This window comes from Patella vulgata, chromosome 3, assembly GCF_932274485.2.
Source record: "Patella vulgata chromosome 3, xgPatVulg1.2, whole genome shotgun sequence".
Taxonomy (NCBI): Eukaryota; Metazoa; Mollusca; class Gastropoda; family Patellidae; genus Patella; species Patella vulgata.
The window spans coordinates 980,549-989,372 of NC_065881.2; positions in this window are offsets into that span (position 1 = coordinate 980,549).

Here is an 8,824-nt window from a genome sequence, read left to right on the forward strand (position 1 = left end):
GCATGGCGTAGATTATCGCATAAACCCCATATCAAATAGCTGCACATCGCCAAATAAAACCCATTATTTTATGATCAGTAGTGGAATACCGCGTTTTATCAGTGAAATAAAAGTGTTATTCCACTGGCTAGCAGTAGTCCATGTTGTTTTTACCTAAAATCATTGTAAAATCATAAAATAAATAGAACATTTGTCGCTTTGTCGTGAATAACATATTTTATTTCATCTCTAAGCAAGAAAACGTTTATATTTTCACTCATGCTACGCATTCGTGAAAATATAAGTTTTCTTGCTTCTCGATGAAATAAAATATGTTATTCACTCTAAAACGACAAATATCCTCTATATAACTCCTATCCAATAGCAGCATATCTCCCAATAACACCCAATAACTCCGTATCATCGAATAGCAGCGTACCTGTATATTTACTGCAATGTATTTGTCATTATTTTAGACTGGATAACCTGCTCTAAATGACGTCAGACTGGTTCCTACGTCACTGCGCTATTTTGACTTTAAGTCAGAAAAGGAGTGACCTAGGAGCGAGTCTGACGTATTAGAGCAGGTTATCCAGTCTATGATTATTTATAATGAATGAAGCTCAAATAATGAAAGAAAATTGTTGAAATAAGGAAATGAAATGCAATGGGGTTTAACGTCCTACTGTTCTGCTCCTAACCTGGGCTAATGAAGACGGGCATGCGCCATACAGTGTGCTATGAGGGAAATTTTGCCCGGACAGCGACACTGCGGCCTACTCTATTATCGAATTCCAACTGCCAAGGGATCTTTTACGTGCACGCCAATGTGTACACGGGACCTCGGTTTTTCTTCCCATCCGAACGACTAGACAGCTTTCCTTGTCAGTCCCTCCGTCCTGCGTCACTGACAAGGGAGAACCACGCCGGAAAATCTGGATGAACTTTCTCGGCCAATGTAGGGATCGAACACCCGACCTCCAGCGAGCTAGCGTCTTACCCACTTAGCCACGTGATCCCCCTATGTATAATAATTTAATCATTTTATGGGCGAGAAATCAAATAATTATTTAAATGTGAATCGTATTATTATTATTAAAGATGGCCATATGGTCAAGCAGAGGATTGATTGTGGCTGTGGCGACGTTTAGACCCCCGTGAGTGGCATTGGAGGTTTGTAATATTTGTGAACAATCCAACGTGACAGAGAGAGTAATGTCGTTTAACGTCCACTCAACACAAACTAGGTCATTTCGGGACTAACATATGGTTTAATTTTATTTCAATAATTCGCTTGCGCATAGGGGTCTTTAGCAGTGGGCGATGAAACCAGAGGACCCGGAGAAAACCCACGAGGTTGGACAGGCGACCCTACCCCTTGTCACTTACAACCGGGGATTCGAACCACGTCAGTTGACTCAATGACAGGCCTTATGATACAGCGCGCACGTGCTAACCATTCGGCCACCCAACCCTCCGAGGCGTTTATGCGATAGTCTGCTCCAAAATACAATGAAAGCATACATTATGCCCTTATCAACATACACGAGATGAGTTATGTCCCTTCACACGATATATCGCGAAAGCCCAATTTTGGCAAAAAGCAGACACCTTTTCAATTAAATTGTTATTTTTTTATTCAAAAGTGTGAATTTTGGAGTTATTTGGTGTTATTGTGCAGTTATTGGGTGTTATTATGCAGTTATTGGGGGAACCAACCGTTTACTCGACGGTGGCTATCCTGTTAGGGAACCCACACTTTACTTAACCGTGACCCCCTTGCTAGCGATCCTGCAGTTTACTCAATCATGGCATTATGTAAAAGCTAAATCTGACTATTGCACGTTTTTATTTTGGCTTGAAATGTTATATAATTTTTTTTATTCATTTACATGACTAGCCTATAACAAACTCTCTAGATCATCGGAGGGCTCAGATGCACGAGATTTGAAGTACAATCGCCATTTAATAATTTAATTTAAAAATGGAGAATCGAGTCTCGAATATCAAGAACCGTTGTTAAGACAATAAACAATCACTGATACATCTTGTCAAAACCTCAAACAGTGCTCGGAATACAGTAATCTGAATGCAATTTTCAACATATTCAGTTTGCGTGATCGAAACTATTAAAGCAAAAACGGTCAGATCTTTATTTAAATCTTACGTGATTCATCTTTAAGTAATATTAAGTGTCACAATGTTCAGTTACTGTACAAGGAAGGATTTTAAAGGACAATATTGGTGTCAGTCATTATCACATATGTGATAGAACTAATTAAACAGGTTCCAAATATAATTTTATCACAGAGATCATTGCTACGATAGATGCGTAATACAGGATTTCTGAATCGGAAGTGACGAACGCCAAAGGAAAACACGAGCCATCCCTCTATGTAACTGACTGAAGTGACGAGTGATAACAGATACATGGGCGAATTTCTGCTCACTAATAATTCCTTCCAAGACCAAAAGAATTGACTGCCACGAGATAAGAGAACACGAAAGAAAAACAGAAAAACGTCCGTGCATTACCATGTTTTTATAAGATATAGAATGAATATAAACAACGGAATGTACGGACTATTTCTATTTTTCTCGTGTTCTCTTATCTAATGACATTCAATTACTTTATTGAATTGTCAGGTATCCTCTTACAGTTCCATATAACAATTTTGGGAATTGGAAGGAATTATTAGTGAGCAGAAATTCGGCCGTGTATCTGTTATCACTCGTCACATCAGTCAGTTATATAGAGGGATGGCTCGTGTTTTCCTTTGGCGTTCGTCACTTCCGATTCAAGAAACTTGTATTACTCAGCTATCGTAGCAATGATCTCTGTGATAAAATTATATTTGGAACGTGTTTAATTAGTTCTAACACATATGTGATAATGGCTGGCGGCAATATTGTCCTTTAATATTGGCTATATTTACTAAGACAAACTGAAAATAGGGTATAACGGAAAGTTGTCCATGCATTAATTACGTGACAAACATATTCCTATGTTATGGTGGCATTTAGCCAAACATTTGTGAGCTTATAATACAATTACATCATAAAATGAAAACTCAGTGTCACAAGATATCTATTTCTGGGGCTTGTCAAAACATCAATAAGGAAGATGAGAGTTTAAACTTCTAATATATTCAAGGTAATGATAGGTTTAAAATAACAAAAGTGTTCAACTGTTAGAGACTTGGGTACAAACTATAGCGCTTTAACGTATTGGGCGTTTAAGCATTTGTATAAAAACTATAAAGTTTTGACGTATTGAATTGTTAGAAATTTGTGTACAAACTATAACGTTTTAACATATTGAACTGTTACGGATTTGTGTACTAACTATAACGTTTTAACATATTGAACTGTTACGGATTTGTGTACTAACTATAACGTTTTAACATATTGAACTGTTACGGATTTGTGTACTAACTATAACGTTTTAACTTGCTGTACTTTTAGAAATTTGTGTACAAACTATAACGTTTTAACATATTGAACTGTTACGGATTTGTGTACTAACTATAACGTTTTAACATATTGAACTGTTACGGATTTGTGTACTAACTATAACGTTTTAACATATTGAACTGTTACGGATTTGTGTACTAACTATAACGTTTTAACATATTGAACTGTTACGGATTTGTGTACTAACTATAACGTTTTAACATATTGAACTGTTACAGTTTTGTGGACTAACTATTACGTTTTAATGTGCTGTACTTTTAGGGATTTGTGTACTCACCTTAACGTGTTGTACTGTTACAGATTTGTGTACTAACTGTAACGTTTTAACGTGCTGTACTTTTAGAGATTTGTGTACTCACCTTAACGTGCTATACTGTTACAAATTTGCGTACTAACTATAGCGTTTTAACGTGCTGTACTGTTACAGATTTGTGTACTAACTGTAATGTGTTAGCGTCCTGACTTGTTAGACATTAGTGTATAAATCTATAGCCTTTTAACGTATTCAACGTCTTGGACTTTAACTATGGATTTGGGACCTGATTGGATTTGGATCCTGTTTCTAGTCCTGCTAATAATCACAGCTGTTATTTTAATATTCTACGACATCTATCGCTGCATCAAGAAGAAAAATATAAACATAAATATTAATCGCTCTATGTATCCCAACCGTCCTCTCATTCCACAGAACCGTGCCTGGACAAATAACTATTTTGAAACTGCCGAGGCTTCCTCTAGAATCTTCATTGGAAACATGTATAAAAAGAATCTAACATTAGGCCGTGTACGAGATCCACCATTAGTCAGTGATGTTTAGAATATGTTTCTGAAAATTAGAATTTATATTTTTAAAGATGATAATCATGAATTATGGATGAAACTTAATCAATATGCAACTGGATCTTGAAGGTATCAAGACACTGTTCAGATCAATAGCTGATCAACTTTCCTTAAATTTATAATTCTATGGATGCTAGCTGTAATATAAATCGAAGTCCGATGGTTGCATTACCATCAACCACATGCTACGGGCACCTGTAACGTGGAAAATAACGTTAAATATCAAACTGTGACGAAGTGGGCGAGATTTAAAACTAAGTAGTCTGAACCCGATTCAGGGGCAAGTAACTCGTCTTAAGACTGATAGCTGGCGAAGAATGCTTTAAGCTGCTGCAGCTCGGATAGAAATCTTTGTCCGGAAAAGATACTCAGCATGTCTCTAGAAACTCTGTAATCCGGAGCATTCAACATTTCTCTATAGACACTCTGTAATCCAGAGCACTTAAAGGAGCTAAATCGCTAACATTTGGGACCTAGAAATTGACAAAAGTGGGTCGCAACGCATATAATACTGTAATATGAATGTATATAAACTGATTTACATTCAATGGTTTCCGTTTTTACTCCAATTTCAAATCAGTTATGTTCGGCGAAATAAGCCAGCAGTCTCAAGCGAGTGCAAATTTCTAGCGTCTGGTTATTCCAGTCTACATACGCTGTTTGATTTGGTGCAATGTGTCTAGCCTCGTCCCTCGAGTCTCTTGATACAACTGGGGCCGAAGCGCATTATGGTACACGATTCGTGTACCAATGGTAAAATGTTTATTTTGTCTTAAATATTGGATATCAAAAGCCCATCTTTTTCCGGTAAGATCACAACATGAATGTTGATTTAATTTGACAAATAAATCATGTTTTCAATGTTGAAGATTTTGGATGATATTGAGTTAGAGACTTAGCTACTTTAACATGTCTCCGTAGACGCTCTGTAATCCAAAGCAATATGTAATGAACGGTTACAGAGATATTATACAGTATTTGTCTAAAACACTTAAAGGGCGTATATCTAGTAACCTTAAAGTTACAATTTTATATTTTCTAAAAAAGTTAAAACATAATTATTTCTATGTCTTTTGCTCAATAGGTTGTCAACTCACTATTATACCATCATAGGTGTCATTCTCACACTTAAAACTCATTTACACCGGAAATAATAACTCAATTGCCTCCCAATTACCGCCCTTGTTTTCTATTCTCCACCATGGAGTAGTTATCTTCAAACGTTGGAATTTGAAGATGAAAATGATATTTTTGCCAATTTCTCAACTGGCAATAGTGAATTATAGGATTAATAGGATTAGTCTTTAACAAGGTAGGACTGTTTATAGATACCATCTATTTTAGGCTTTATTTTAAAAATATAAATTAAAAATATGACATTGCAACTTTAAAATACACGACAATCGGCCTAAAAGCATATATTAATGTCATATGAATTGGTATAGAATGATTTATGTCTCATTTTTAATTTTTTTATTGTAATTTCTAATCAATTATGTTCGGTGAAATATGTGAACAGTTCAAATTAAACGACATTCGTTAGTTTCTGTTTTTAGTCCAGTAGGAACATTTTCTTTATTATTTTGTTGATGTTTTTTGAGTCAGCCATTGTACTGTCTTGTTGTAGCATATGTTTTGTTTTGTTCATTACAAATGGCGCCCGAAACCATAGAATACACGACTCGTGTAGTGATTATAAAATGATCAATGCGTCTTAAATATTGGATATTAGGATCCCACATTTCACGACAAGATAGTAGCATCAATATTGACCCATATTGAATTAAAATTATTGTTATTAATTTGAAATATTGTGGAAACTACTGAATTAGAGGTTCAGCTCCTTTAAAGGTGATGCCATGAATTCAGTAGTAACCAGTGTAAACGTTCAATTTAGAATTGATCGATTGGAGTAATTTTAAGAACCAATTTTTTTTTTTCAAATTAAAAGCACCTTTGATTGCACAAGGTTGTTGTTGTTCTTCTTCTTCTTCTTTGTGTATAACGTCCACTTCCAGCGATGGTGATATTGCAAGCAGGTTGTCATAGGTTCTTTTCTATTACCAAGTATCAAATAATGAATACTGCATGGCGTATGTCCGTCTTCATTACGGTTGTAGTGACAAGGAGTAGGGTCGCCTGTCCAACCTCGTGGGTTTTCTCTGGGTCCTCCGGGTTCCCCCCACTGCTAGAGACCTCTACGCGCAAGCGAATTATTGAAATAAAATTAAACCATATGTTAGTCCCGAAATGATCTAGTTTGTGTCAAGTGGACGTTAAACCCCATTTTTCTCTCCGTCTCCATTAACCCTGTCGGAGCAGCACATTAGGATGTTAAACCCCATTTCATTTCGCATCATTTGATTGGTTGGTTCATGTCAATTTGTTTAACAACAGGCGCGTGACATAAAGATCTGATGCAATCATTTGATTAAACACAATATCGTTGAGCTTTTGTTAGATTTCAGAAATAACCAGAAACAAAATGGGGTATAACCAATTCTTGTTTCTTTTGTTTGTTTGGGTTTTTTTTAAAAAAAAGGTGACATATAAAATAAAGCTGTAAATATTTCCGTATATGACGTTTCCAGGTGGGAGGGGTGGTGTAAGGCGGTTTTTGGTGGAGAGGTGCTGGTAGGGGCAGTGCAGGGCGGCTTGGGGTGGGACAAGTGGGGAGGGGATGATGCAGGGTGGCTAGGGGCGTCGGAGCGAGACGGGGCGACTATGATCGTGGCGATGCAGGATGGCTAGGGGTGTCGGAGCGAGACGGGGCGGCTATGATCGTGGCGGGCGGGGAGTGGCGATGCAGGATGGCTAGGGCCGCCAGGTACCCTAAAACGTTCAACCTTTACCTCTGACCTTGAAATGCACACTTTGGTATTCCCAACCCTAACTATATTGCGGTGAGTATTCGATAGATGTATATAGAGTTTTCTTAACTAAATTTTGAATAATTAATCTGACTATACGATAGCGTGAAAATCATATATTGTCTGATTATGTTTTACCACGGCTAAAACACGCCCAGGATTCGCAGCGAACCTCGACAAATTGCCGTCATAGAGAGTTTATTTCGGTAGCGATTGGTTGGTTTCGGTTACAAATGAGCTTAGAACCAAAATGGTGCCATCACCACGAGGTAAAAATTAAAATATGTAATGACACAGAGATTGCTTATACAAGGAACCGGGGGGAGGGGAATGGTTAGCTCGCGCGCGTTGTATAATAAGGTCTGTTATTGAGTCAACTGGTGTGGTTTCGATTCACCGGTTGTACACAACAAGGAGTAGGGTCGCCTGTCCAACCTCGTGGGTTTTCTCCTGGTCATCCGGTTTCCTCCCATAGCTACAGACCCCTACTTGCCAGCGAATTATTGAAATAAACTTGAACCATGTTAGTCTCGAAATGATCTAGTTTGTGTCGAGTGGACGTTAAAGGAGTTAAATCGCTAATATTTGGGATCTAGAAATTGACAAAAATGAGTCGCAACGCATATAATAATGTAATATGAATGTATATAAACTTATTTACATTCAATCGTTTTTATTTTTACTGTAATTTCTAATCAGTTATGTTCGGCGAAATATGCCAGAAGTCTCATGTGAATGGCAATCTTTAGCGTCTACACCAATGGTATTTATTGCGCATGCTCTCCAGATAAGAATATAGCGTCACCATTTGACATGACTTGTGGAATATGTCTAGCCCTGTTCTTTGAGTCCCTTGTTCCAAATGGTGCTGAAACGTATCATGTTACACGATTCGTGTACCCATTTTAAAATGTTTATTTTGTCTTGAATATTGGATATCAGAAGCCCATCTTTTCCTCTGTAAGATCACAAGACCAATGTTAATTTGAATTGACAAATAATTCTTGTTTTCAATATTGAAAATTTTTGATGATATTGAGTTAGAGACTTAGTTACTTTAAAACCGGAAACAGTGAGCAGAAATGCCCCCCCCCCACCACATTGCGTATGCCATATAAATATTGTACTTTGGGGGTCCGGATTGGATCTTGTTCCTCCTGAACCATGGTATATGTTTGACACTGGTTGAGCATTATGATTAGGATTATAATGTTGAAAACCGCATGATTTTTTTGACATCGCGAGGGAGTGCAAAAACTAAAAACCATGACCCAAAGCTTGTCATTGCGTCCCTCTCACTTAGTTAGCCCCAGGTTACCACGCCCCTGCCTCAGGGTTGGCATGGGGAGTTCTCCCCAAGAAAATATTGAGGTAAATTTCGTAACGTCTGTGGCATTTTTGAAGCCAATTTACTCTTTTATAGGCCCACTCTTAGGCTCACTTGTATAGGCTCTGCATGAGCAGGGAGGGGGATCTAGACCCTCCAACCCTTAGACACGAGCCTCGACTTCATAATATAATATTTTATAAAGATAACGTAGCCAAGGCACTGATCTATATAGATTAATATTGATAATAAATACCTGGGTTTCAATCATCATTATTATTGATAATAAATACTATTACCATTGTTATTGATAATAAATACTAAACCAAAGGAG